Source organism: Microcaecilia unicolor, chromosome 6 (assembly GCF_901765095.1).
Source record: "Microcaecilia unicolor chromosome 6, aMicUni1.1, whole genome shotgun sequence".
NCBI lineage: Eukaryota > Metazoa > Chordata > Amphibia > Gymnophiona > Siphonopidae > Microcaecilia > Microcaecilia unicolor.
Genome location: NC_044036.1, coordinates 231,514,866 through 231,528,279, shown reverse-complemented (window position 1 = coordinate 231,528,279; position 13,414 = coordinate 231,514,866). Strand labels below are relative to the sequence as shown.

At 42.4% G+C, this 13,414-nt stretch overlaps 1 protein-coding gene across 1 annotated transcript in view; it reads right to left on the bottom strand.

Moving 5' to 3' along the window:
- The window catches only part of PNPLA7 (patatin like phospholipase domain containing 7), a 2,530,065-nt gene that overhangs the window by 1,822,837 nt on the left and 693,814 nt on the right, over window positions 1–13,414 (bottom strand). The window lies entirely within an intron of this gene.

The following is a 13,414-nucleotide window of genomic DNA, read 5'->3' as shown; positions in this document are numbered from 1 at the left end:
TCTGCCTTGTTTCTTGTTTCGGGGGGATTCTCCTGCCACTGCCGCTCCTCAGCAGCGACCCAAGCAACTAACGTGACAATCATAAAGATATCGCCTATATATCTTTTCCAGAGATATATATTGTCCATGTATGCATTCCTTGAAATGTGTTTCTTCTCAAAATTGGCTACATATAGGTTTGCGATGCATGGTGCGAATGTAGCACTCATGGCTGTACCTTTGATCTGTTGATAAAACTTGCCATCAAATCCAAAAACGTTCTTTGTAAGTGCTATTGTGGTAAGTTCTATGATGAATTGTATAGGAATCCTAGGTTGTATATTTTTATTAAGCAGCTCTTCTTTAATAATTTTGATTGATTCTATCTGTGGGATATTGGTGTATAAACTCTCTACATCAAAAGTGACTAATAGCATGTCCTTACTTGGAATAATTGTGTTGACTGTATTTATCAAGTCTGCTGAGTCACGAGTGTATGATGGAATTTTGAAAACTAAGGGACATAGAAACATCAATGAAAATGGATAGTGGTTCTAATAAGGAGCCACAGGCAGATACAATAGGTCTGCCTGGGGGGGGGGGGGGGGGGGGGGGGGGCATGGATTTGTGCATCTTTGGAAGAATGTATATGGTTGGTATGGTGGGTTCTTTCACTGTTAAAAAATTGGCTTCTTTCTCTGTCAAGTATTGTGCTTTTTTACCTAATTCAACTAATATAGTAACATAACATAGTAACATAGTAGATGACGGCAGAAAAAGACCTGCACGGTCCGACCAGTCTGCCCAACAAGATAACTCATATTTGCTGCTTTTTGTGTATACCCTATTTTGATTTGTACCTATGCTCTTCAGGGCACAGACCGTATAAGTCTGCCCTGCACTATCCCCACCTCCCAACCACCAGCCCCACCTCCCAACCACCGGCTCTGGCACAGACCGTATAAGTCTGGCCAGCACTATCCTCACCACCCCAGCCCTGCCTCTCAACCCCGGCTCTGGCACAGACCGTAAAAGTCTGTCCAGCACTATCCCCGCCTCCCAACCACCAGTCCCGCTTCCCACCACCGGCTCTGGCACAGACCGTATAAGTCTGCCCAGCCCTATCCCTGCCTCCCAACCACCAGCCCCGCCTCCCGATAAAATTTCATTTCGGATTTCTACTGTAGGATCCTTTTTTAAAATTTTGTAGAAAGTTCTGTCATTCAATTGTCTGTAGATCTCATGAATATAGTCTTCCCTATTCATTACAACTATAGCTGCACCTTTATCTGCCGGCTTAATAATGATACTAGAATCTTTTTATAGTGTTTTCACTGCAGCATTTTCTTCTTTTGTCAAATTGTAAAAAGTTATTTTCTGTCAGGTCTCTCGGGGAAATGTGAGCCCTTGGGCCACTGTCACGGAGGTGGCAGCAGCAGGCAAAACCACCCAACAGGAAGCAGGCAACCCTAAGACGGGCTGAAGTAGACCGGACTGGAGTGGCTGGGCTGGAGCTGAAGAGGAAAGCAACAAGGAATCCAGGAACAATGGCCTACAGCAGGGTTCAGGCTGAGAAGCAGGATACAGGATACTCAATACAGGCTTCTCCCACAGGATTCGGGAAACTGGCATAGCTTGACTGGATCCAGGTTCACCCAAACACTAGGCAGGCAGGATGTCCATGGAAGCTTAGCTTGGCAGGAAAGAGGACACAGGAGCTACACACAAGCTAAGCTCAAGGGAATGGGAATGACAGATACGCTTGCCAGAGGAAGGGTTAGACTGGAGCAACAGTAGCTAACGGATAGAAAGGAGAGAAATGGCTGCAGCAACAGCCGCTAACCAACCTCAGACAGGGAGCACAGCCACTGCACAGGGATAACAGAAAGGCTAGAAGCCCACAGAGAATAACACAGAAAGACTGAAAGCCTACAGGTCAGAGAGATACACCCAGAAAGGCTAGAAGCCCACAGAAAGGCTGGAAACCCCCCAGGCCACAGTAATACACCCAGAAGGCCTGGAAGCCCACAGATAAAAGGGATATACACAAATAGACTGGAGGCCCTCAGAGCAATGGGCACAGAAGGGATGGAAGCCCACAGAGCAATGGGCACAGAAGGGCTGGAAGCCCACAGAGCAATAGACACAGAAGAGCTGAAAGCCCACAGAGCAATAGACACAGAAGGGCTGAAAGCCCACAGAGCAATAAACACAGAAGAGCTGAAAGCCCACAGAGCAATAATACCCTGAGCCAGAAGGCAAGGCCCACAGGTGATAGTAACTAGCAAAGCAGAAGGGCTGGAAGCCCACAAGAAAAAACAAGGCAAGCTAACTGTGCAAACAGCACACTAACCTCAGGACCTAAGGCACTGCGGAGGCATTGGCAATGCAAAGGCACTGAAGACTAGAACACCAGTTCCTTAAGAAGGCCCTGACAGATGAGGTCACCCCTTCAGGCCACAGGCATGGAGCATACAGAAGCCCAGAGAGACCTAACCCACACAGGTGTAGTCTAGTGAGGTAATTAGTGTCAGGCTGGAAGCAGCCAGCCCACCCAGCCTGAGACAGAGCTACCTCAGGAACAGCCCACTGAAGTAGAGAGAGGCCCAATACACACAAGTGTAGAGAAGTGAAGCCATTAGAGCAGCCAGCCCACAGAGACAGAGATAGAGCTAACTCAGGAACAGTATACTGAGGCACAGAGAGGTTAAACCCACACAGGTGCAGTATACTGAGGCAATCAGCACCATGCTGGAAGTGGCCAGCACCCAGAGACAGAAACAGAGCCAACTCAGAAGTAGACAGAAACCAGCACAGACACTGATTCCCAGAAATAGGGTAAGTCTGAGGGAGGTCACGACCACAGACGTGACATTTTCTTACTTTGTTTTTCTAATGCTGCTATGTCAATTAGCACAACAGTTTCATACGTCTGTATCAAATGGTGGGTGGCGCCGGGTGGAATCAATCTACTATTATTTCTCACTATTAACTAGTCATTGAAATCTGCTGTTTTTTAAGTAAAGAATTCCATGATTTTTAATTTACGTATAAATTTAAAAAATTCTACTCTAATTTTAAAAGCATTGTATTTAGGTGTAGGTATGAATGACAGACCTTTACTTAGAACATTCTTTTCTGTCTGTTAATTTTCTTCCTGAAATGTTGTATACCGTACTTAATACTTGACTATGTTTTCCTGTCCATATTTATTCTGAAAAAAAAAAACACTACCTCTTTCTACAGTGGGGGAAATAAGTATTTGATCCCTTGCTGATTTTGTAAGTTTGCCCACTGACAAAGACATGAGCAGCCCATAATTGAAGGGTAGGTTATTGGTAACAGTGAGAGATAGCACATCACAAATTAAATCCGGAAAATCACATTGTGGAAAGTATATGAATTTATTTGCATTCTGCAGAGGGAAATAAGTATTTAATCCCTCTGGCAAACAAGACCTAATACTTGGTGGCAAAACCCTTGTTGGCAAGCACAGCGGTCAGACGTCTTCTGTAGTTGATGATGAGGTTTGCACACATGTCAGGAGGAATTTTGATCCACTCCTCTTTGCAGATCATCTCTAAATCATTAAGAGTTCTGGGCTGTCGCTTGGCAACTCGCAGCTTCAGCTCCCTCCATAAGTTTTCAATGGGATTAAGGTCTGGTGACTGGCTAGGCCACTCCATGACCCTAATGTGCTTCTTCCTGAGCCACTCCTTTGTTGCCTTGGCTGTATGTTTTGGGTCATTGTCGTGCTGGAAGACCCAGCCACGACCCATTTTTAAGGCCCTGGCGGAGGGAAGGAGGTTGTCACTCAGAATTGTACGGTACATGGCCCCATCCATTCTCCCATTGATGCGGTGAAGTAGTCCTGTGCCCTTAGCAGAGAAACACCCCCAAAACATAACATTTCCACCTCCATGCTTGACAGTGGGGACGGTGTTCTTTGGGTCATAGGCAGCATTTCTCTTCCTCCAAACACGGCGAGTTGAGTTCATGCCAAAGAGCTCAATTTTTGTCTCATCTGACCACAGCACCTTCTCCCAATCACTCTCGGCATCATCCAGGTGTTCACTGGCAAACTTCAGACGGGCCGTCACATGTGCCTTCCGGAGCAGGGGGACCTTGCGGGCACTGCAGGATTGCAATCCGTTATGTCGTAATGTGTTACCAATGGTTTTCGTGGTGACAGTGGTCCCAGCTGCCTTGAGATCATTGACAAGTTCCCCCCTTGTAGTTGTAGGCTGATTTCTAACCTTCCTCATGATCAAGGATACCCCACGAGGTGAGATTTTGCGTGGAGCCCCAGATCTTTGTCGATTGACAGTCATTTTGTACTTCTTCCATTTTCTTACTATGGCACCAACAGTTGTCTCCTTCTCGCCCAGCGTCTTACTGATGGTTTTGTAGCCCATTCCAGCCTTGTGCAGGTGTATGATCTTGTCCCTGACATCCTTAGACAGCTCCTTGCTCTTGGCCATTTTGTAGAGGTTAGAGTCTGACTGATTCACTGAGTCTGTGGACAGGTGTCTTTCATACAGGTGACCATTGCCGACAGCTGTCTGTCATGCAGGTAACGAGTTGATTTGGAGCATCTACCTGGTCTGTAGGGGCCAGATCTCTTACTGGTTGGTGGGGGATCAAATACTTATTTCCCTCTGCAGAATGCAAATAAATTCATATACTTTCCACAATGTGATTTTCTGGATTTAATTTGTGATGTGCTATCTCTCACTGTTACCAATAACCTACCCTTCAATTATGGGCTGCTCATGTCTTTGTCAGTGGGCAAACTTACAAAATCAGCAAGGGATCAAATACTTATTTCCCCCACTGTACCTCTCCCACCACCCCTACCTCGATATGGTAAATATCCTCTAGGATATTCAGAAGTGGAGGTACCTGTTGTGGATCTCTTTTTCCAAAATTGGCCTAGGTGGTGCACTTGTTTGTCGATATTTATTCGCGGAGGTGTCGTATATAGAGAAGCTGATGGGTCAAAGACATCGTCCTGATAGCTTCTGGGATGTTTTCTTTCTCTGACAGTTTGAGGGCTGGTGGGAATATTATTTCCTATTGGTTTACTATATAAAGTATTATGATTTACTGGCTTGTGGGAATTATCAATTCGTCTATTTGGATATCTGTGTATACTTTTATTCCTCTGATTTTTTTGTCTGTGCCATGGATACATTTTATGAATTTTGTAATCCTGATCATCTCTTCTAAATTTTTCGAATTTGATTAATCTCAGATCACGTTCAAATTGGTCAGTGCTTTTTTTGAAATCTTCATGGAGTAGATCAAAACATGCATCATTTTCTTTAAAAAAAAAACTAATTCCTTACTAACTCCTCTTTGACCTTTTGTTCCTTTTCTTTACAGGTTTTATGAGTAGGATCATGAGATCTAATGAGCATTTATTTAGACTAGCTTCCCATTGCATCATAAAGGTTTGGTTGTCATTAAACATAGTAGATGCCTTATTTATAAGTAGTCCTCTCAGAATCCTTTTATACCTACAATATTCCAACAAAGATGACCCATGGAGTTCTTTCCTCTTCCATCTTTTACTCAGCTATACTGCCTCTTCCCAATGTTTTAAATAATTCTCCAAAACATCCGGCTCTTTAAAAAAGGGGTCCGATAGTAGCATATATTGAAGACAGTCGTCATTGAAGCTAAGAATGTCTTTCCAGGGTAAGAATGACATAGTGCCTGAAAGTACAGGCTCTGTGGAGGGGCATAATCGAACGGTGCTGGCCAAATAGCTGGCCGGCCATCTTCGGGGCCGGCGCAGTAAGTGGGCGGAGCCAACTGTATTTTCGAAAAAGATGGCCGGCCATCTTTTTCTTCGCTAATACGGTTGGGCCCGGCCAAATGTCAGAGTTTGCCGGGTTTGAGACGGCCAGCATCGGTTTTCGGCCATAATGGAAAATAATGCCGGCGATCTCAAACCCGGCGAAATCCAAGGCATTAGGTCGTGGGAGGAGCCAGCATTTGTAGTGCACTGGCCCCCCTCACATGCCAGGACACCAACCGGGCTCCCTAGGGGGCACTTCTAAAAAATAAAAATAGCTCCCTTCCCTTGGTTGTTTAGCCCCCCAAATCTCCCTCAAAACCCACTCCCCACAACTCTACACCATTACCATTGCCTTTTTTTGATATTGATATCACTCAATGTACATTACATTATAATTAATCACTTTTGTTTTTTATTTAATTTTCAATTTGTGATTTTTAATTTTTAATTTTTCACTTAATTTTATTTCTATTTTTTGATATTCATATAATTAATATATCTATATCTACATTTAAGAAATTATTTGAAATATCCTTTATTTTAAATTACTACTTTTTTATATTTCAATTACTCATTTTTTGGTTTATTAATAATATCATACAAATTATTTTATTTGGAACATTGTTTTAATATTTTAAAATTAAAATAAAACATTTTTCACATCCCCATGGTTTTTTCTTTAGTTGCGTTTGTCTTACTGACGTCACAGATTGGCATTCAGTTTTATCATACATTCAAGTGCTGCTAACCTCTTCAAGATCCCTTACCTTATTAAAAATATATGCGCTGATATTCGCTATGAGATTTTAATTAACTTGCCTCTCTACAATCGATCTTATACTTACTTATCTCGGTTGCTATTTAATTAATTTATTTATTTCTTGTCTCAAACGTGATTGGTCAATATAAACAATGAGTTCATTATACACTCATTCTATATTTTAACTACTTTTAGACATGTCCTGTGTCAGTTACAGCGATTCTTTTAATGTTACCAGAATCAGGAGAGTTTTTTAAAAATTTTATCTAGGCTTTTAACCTCTTTAACATCCAAATGTTTTTTTAGTTGCGCTTGTCTTACTGATGTCACACATTGGCATTTAATTTCATTATATATTCAAGCGCTGCTAACCTTTCCGAGATCCATTACCTTTAAAAATATATATTTATGTGCTGATATTCACTATGAGTTTTTTTTAATCAACTTGCCTTTCTATAAGCGATCTTATAATGTTGTGCTTTGATTTGATTTATTTGTCCCGGTAGCTATTTATTTATTTCCTGCATTTGTACCCCACATTTTCCACCTATTTGCAGGCTCAATGTGGCTTACATTATATTGCAAAGGTATAATTATGAACAGAGTAAAAGGTTTGTTCTAATTTAACATAATACTATTTATGAAATAAGGAAGATAGGTCGGTAGAATGATTTACATAACACAATAAAAAAAGCAGTAAAATATTATGGCCAATAATGATAACATGACTAATATAAACAATTCAGAGGGATCAAAAGTGGTTGGTTTAAATATAGAATAATCAAGACATTAAGGAGGATTCTTATTGTAAGTCTCTTCGAACAAGTGCTTTTTCAATAATTTCCTGAAGGCTGTCAAGTCACGTGTTGTTTTTATAGTATTCGGTAGTTTATTTCTTATCTCAGTCATTATACACTTTTTTTATACTTCAATAATTTTGTTTTTTATTGTATCTTACCACCTTTTGACACTATTTCTTACTTGGTAGTAGTACCAGTCAAGTTTTTCAATCATTTAATAAATAATGTTTGATCTGATTTGCCCTTTGACCTTTCACTTCCGTATTTAACATCCTGTGTCAGTCACAGCGATTTTTTCAGCATTACCAGAATCAAGATAAACATAAAGGAATCCTGTTCAGAAGGAATGGATCCTAAAGAGCTTAGCCGAGATTGGGTGGCAGAGCCGGTGGCGGGAGGCGGGGATAGTGCTGGGCAGACTTATACGGTCTGTGCCAGAGCCAGTGGTGGGCAGCGGGTCTGGTGGTTGGGAGGCGGGGATAGTGCTGGGCAGACTTACATGGTCTGTGCCCTGAAAAGGACAGGTACAAATCAAGGTAAGGTATACACAAAAAGTAGCACATATGAGTTTATCTTGTTGGGCAGACTGGATGGACCATGCAGGTCTTTTTCTGCCGTCATCTACTATGTTACTATGTAAGAGAGTGTCCGATGTATTTTATGTAAGTTTAGCTACTTTATCACCACATGTTACAGAGCACTTGATTGACACATAACGGTTTCACTGATAGTTTTTTCAAATCAGCATTGCTGAAAAATTATCATATACACAAATTGGATCAGTATATAACAGCACATTTAAACACGGAGATATTATATAAAGTAATATGTTTATGTTTAGGTCAGCACTTTTTTCTGGTTTATTCGATTGAGCTGTTTTTTTTCAACATATATACCAGAAGATTTATGATTGCGGTCTTCTGTTCATGTGAGTCTATTTTTATTTTTACCATTTTTTACTTTTTATTATTCATTTTCTATTTTTTATTATTACTTAATCAAGTTTTTGATTCATTTCATTTTTTGATATTTTCTAGTTGGTTTCATCAGAACTACCATATTTTGACAGTAAAGGATCATTGTGTAGGTGGGTGTCTTATTTTGCTTTGAATTTTGCTCTGAATCTGGACATATTATTAAAATGATGTAAAGTAAATATGATTTCCAATATTGCTTACTTCATTTACAGTTGATACAAACAGCAGTTATATATATGTATATATTTTGATTGCCCTTTTTAGTTATTTATATGTGTTATTTCTTATTTATGATAAATTAATAACATTGCTCATTTTATTTAAAAAGTTGATACAAACATGTATGCCTTTTTAGTTATTTATTATATGCGTGGGATATATTTGTGTTATATTTATTTTATGTATTTGATATGAAATATGCAAACATATATATTTTTTAGTTATTTATTATATGTGGGATATTGTGTTATATTTATTTTATGTTATATTTACATTATGTATTTAATATACAATATGCAAACACATACATATGTAGCATGTATATAAGTAAATTTTCTAAATTAACATTTTTTGTTATTTCTCTGTTATGTTTTTAAACGTGATTTTATTTGTTTTGTAGCCCCTGAAGCAGCCCTGCTGGGCAAAACACGGCCTGTGTTGGGCTGATTTGTATATACATTTTTAGTATTTCATTAATAAATTATATATTTTTTCTCATAACGATCTGCTCTGTTGATTTTACATCTTGGAGTTTGCCCTTTTGCTTTCTTAGAGATACTGGATGCCATGTCAAAAGTGTTGTAAGTTCCCCTGGCCAAGCACTTCCGACACACCTTCTGCTGCTTGACCAGCTGGCAAAACAGCTCTGGAGGGAGTGCATCAACCAAGTCATTCAGCTGTCTCATCGAGTTCCGCAAGTAGACGCTTGTGAAGAGCTGGTATGATTGAATATGGGCGATGAGCATCGCGGCCTGATACATTTTCCTTCCAAAAGAGTCCAAGGATCTAGTATCTCTGCCTGGGGGAGCCGAAGCATAGTCCCTAGTACTCTTCGATCTCTTGAAAGTGGCATCCACCACCATGGAGTTGTGGGGTAACTGAGACTTCGTCAACCCAGGTTCCCCGTGGACCTGATACTGGGTGTCAATTTTCTTGGGGACCACAGGGACATGCAGAGGGGATGCCCAGTTCCACACGAGGACTGCCTTGAATACCTCGTGCAGAGTAGCTGTCACTGCTTCCTTAGGTGGAGAGGTGTAGTCCAGGTCCTCGAGCATCTTAGCCCTTGGCTCATCCTCCTACAGGGAAGGGTATGGCCTCAGCCATTTCCAGCATAAAAGAGGTGAAAGAGAGGCTCTCAGGTGGGGAAAGTCTTCTCTCAGGTGGAGGGGAAGGTTCTGAAGGGATCCCAAAGGGCTCATCGGAAGAAAAGTACCTGGGATCTTCTTCAGACTCCCACGAGCGCTCCTCCTCGGTGTCAGACAGGACTCGTGGCCTTGAGAACATCATCTAGGAGTCTATTCTTGTTGACTCCGGTGAAGCTTCCTCCACCGACATCGAAGGGGAACCAGCCTTGGTGGCAGCGCCGGTGTCTGAGTCCAAACCGCGTGCTGGGGGCCAGGCAGGGCCGCAGCAGCAGGCATGGTAGGTGTGGGCTCAGGTTGCCTAACTGCCTGGGGTGTGGGAGCAGGATCTCAGCTTCTAGGAGACGGGTGCGTCAGCACCTCTTGAATGGAGGGGGAGCGCTCCTTCCAACGCCAACGCTTCTCGGATCTCTCAACGTCACGGAGCTCCCAGCACCGTGTGTCGAAGGAGTATGGTGTCAGTGCTTCTTGGCCTTCGCCCGATGCACCTCGCCGATATTCCTCGGTGCCGACAAAGACGACATGGAATCCTCACATAGTTTCAGAGTCGGGTCTGATGAAGGTTGGTCCCGGGGGGCCTCCACAACAGGAGGCCTCGAGACAGGTGAAGAGCCACTCCATGCCTCACTTTTCTAAGTGTCTCTGGGTGTAGCAGCATCCATCCATACCGTGACTCCTATGTCGATGCCGACCTCGATGCCGAAGAACCGGAACGAGCTCCAAAATGTTTCTCTCTCTGAGCCTCTCGGGAAATGTGTCCTTTTCTTCATATGAAGACAAAGGACACAATTTGCTGGGCTATGGTCGGGCCCAAGGCACTGAATACACCAAGAGTGTGTATCAGCACCTGAGATGGTCCGGTTGCACCAAGTACAGCGTTTGAAGCCACTGGGAGTCTTCGATGACATGGAAGGGAAGATGGCTCCAGTGAAATCAAAAGGCTCGATTGTGCCTAAGAAAAAAAGGGGTAAGGCACAAAAAAAGGGGTTACCATAGTCGAGCAAGACTAAAGGTGGCCCATGGTGGAAAATAAAACTTAAACGTGGGCAAAATAAACAAAGAAAACAAGGGTCTTTTTTTTTTTTAAAGAAATAAAATGACAAAGAAAAAAGGAGCAAAAAAATCACTGTAAGGCACTCTAAAAAAAAAAAAAAAAAAAGGCTCTTTCCTGGGCAAAACTGGAGCGGAAGAAGGAACAGCTGCTCCTCGTACGGAAAAAAATGAATTGAGGAGCACGGTTGTGCGGTGGGTGGGAAGGCACTCCGTTCATGTGCGGTGCGGCGCAGCACGCGCACAAGGATCTAACAAAATTTTTCCCTTTTTGTTATGCATTATGCCAGTTCCCGGGTAGACGTGGATCGTCAACCCACTTGTGACAATGACTCAGCCTGCTTGTACTTGGAAAAACTGTACTATATACAAACATATAATAGACAGTCCCAGCTCTACAGAGCTTAAAAACTATTCAAGACAAAATGAACAGGACAAATAAGAGATTAAGGAGTTTCTTTTATTATGGATATGGTCCAAAGAAGCCTCTGAACAGGAGATCTGTAGCAATCAGTTCATCCAACGAGGAAGACGCTTCTCTGTTTGCAGGGACAAGTCCAAGCAGATGGCTAAGTAATGGACAGAACTGGACAAGAGCAAAAGCAAAACTGAAGACAGAATGCTGAAGCAGGACTAGATTATGGGCAAGATCAAGAGAGGAATCACCAATACCAGACGACTCATTGAGCTAATAGCCTTCACAATCTGTCATCAACACAGGACGGTGAGCTATTGGACCGCAGCAGGAGCTACGGCAGACAAGTCCCATGGGCTGACACAGGGCAGGTGTCAGAGCAGGAACCAAGGCAGGTCTAGACAAAGCAGGACAAGGCAGGGCTGGAGCTTGGCAGGAACTCGAAGACAAGGCAGGGTCCAAGGCAAGATCCGGGAACAAAGCAGGAATAGGAGCAGGAAGTCAGCACACGAGGCAGGCAAGACAGGAACAAGACGACCTCGTTACGAAGACGCTGAAGGAGGACCTGGGCCTTCCTTTCTTTATATATTCTGATGCCTAACGTGACACTCCCAGCATGCCCTCCAGGATTCATGCAATGAGCCCTTTAAACCTGCCAGTACTACGCACGCAGCACTGTACAGGAGGCAGAAACACAGACTGCCTCAAAGAAGAGGAACTTCAGAGAGCCAATGCAGGACCAACCCCGGTATTGGGAGGTGAGTCGGGGTGCCAGTCACTGCGAAAGCCATGACACTGACTTTGTCCTGGGTGAAAACCCTCTAAGTGAGCAGTTCACCAGATGTCTTCAACAATCCAGTTATATGTCAACCAGATCCAGAAGCTTCCTTAGTTCTTCCTTCCTGCTTAAGTGCAGGAACACAACAGATATTATTAAAGAGAGGCATAGTAGAGTCAAGAAATTGCAATTCTTTCAAATATCTACAAAACAAGTCTTTAGGTGCAGTAGGGAAGACTTGAGGAAAATTAAGTGCACAAATATTCAAGTGTCGAGCAGCATTCTTAATATTCACGATTTTCCTAGGTATAACAGTATTATTCACCACTAAGAAAGTCTGAACTTCTCTAACAGTTTTGACCTCCTACTTCACCTAGATAGGATTTTAGATAGTGCTGGGGAGAAGCAGGCTGTCTTTGTACATGTGGGTACCAATGACATAGGAAAATGTGGGAGAGAGGTTCTGAAAGCCAAATTTAGGCTCAGGTAGAAAGCTCAAATCCAGAACCTCCAGGGTAGCATTTTCTGAAGTGCTACCCATTCCATGCACAGGGCCCAAGAGACAGGCAGAGCTCTGGAGTCTCAATGCATGGATGAGACGATGGTGCAGGGAGGAGGGTTTTAGATATGTTAGGAACTGGGCAACATTTTGGGGAAGGGGGAGCCTATTCTGAAAGGATGGGCTCCACCTTAACCAGGGTGGGACCAGGCTGCTGGCATCGGCATTTAAAAAGGAGATAGAGCAGCTTTCAAACAAGAAACTGGGGGAAGGCCGACAATCGCTCAAAAGCGCATGGTTCGGGATAAGGTATCTTTCAAAGATATCACCAAAACAGGGAAGATACAGTATCCCGAAAGTGGGGTTGCAAAATAGACCATTGTAGATCAGGTGTCCCTAAATAAAAATAAAAATCAGACAAAAGATTGCAAATTAATACTGTCAAGTACTGAGTATGATGTAAATAGGAACAAACATAGTTTGAAATGTCTATATGCGAACGCCAGAAGCCTAAGATATAAGATGGGAGAGTTAAAATATATTGCACTAAATGAAAAATTAGATATAATAGACATCTCTGAGACCTGGTGGAAGGAGGATGACCAGTGGGACACTGTCATAACAGGGTACAAATTATATCCTAGGGATAGGGTGGATCAAATTGGTGGAGGGGTAGCATTGTATGTTAAGGACAGCCTTGAATCAAATAGACTGAAAATTCTGCAGGAAACAAAACATCTTGGAATCACTATGGATTGAAATTCCATGTGTAAAGGGAAAAAGGATAGTGATAAGAGTGTACTACCGTCCACCTGGCCAGGATGAACAAACGGATGCAGAAATGTTAAAGGAAATTAGGGACGTAAACAAACTGGGCAATACAATAATAATGGGTGATTTCAATTATCCCGATATTGACTGGGTAAATGTAACATCAGAGCAAGCTAGGGAGGTAAAATTCCTTGATGAAATCAAGGACTGCTTTATGG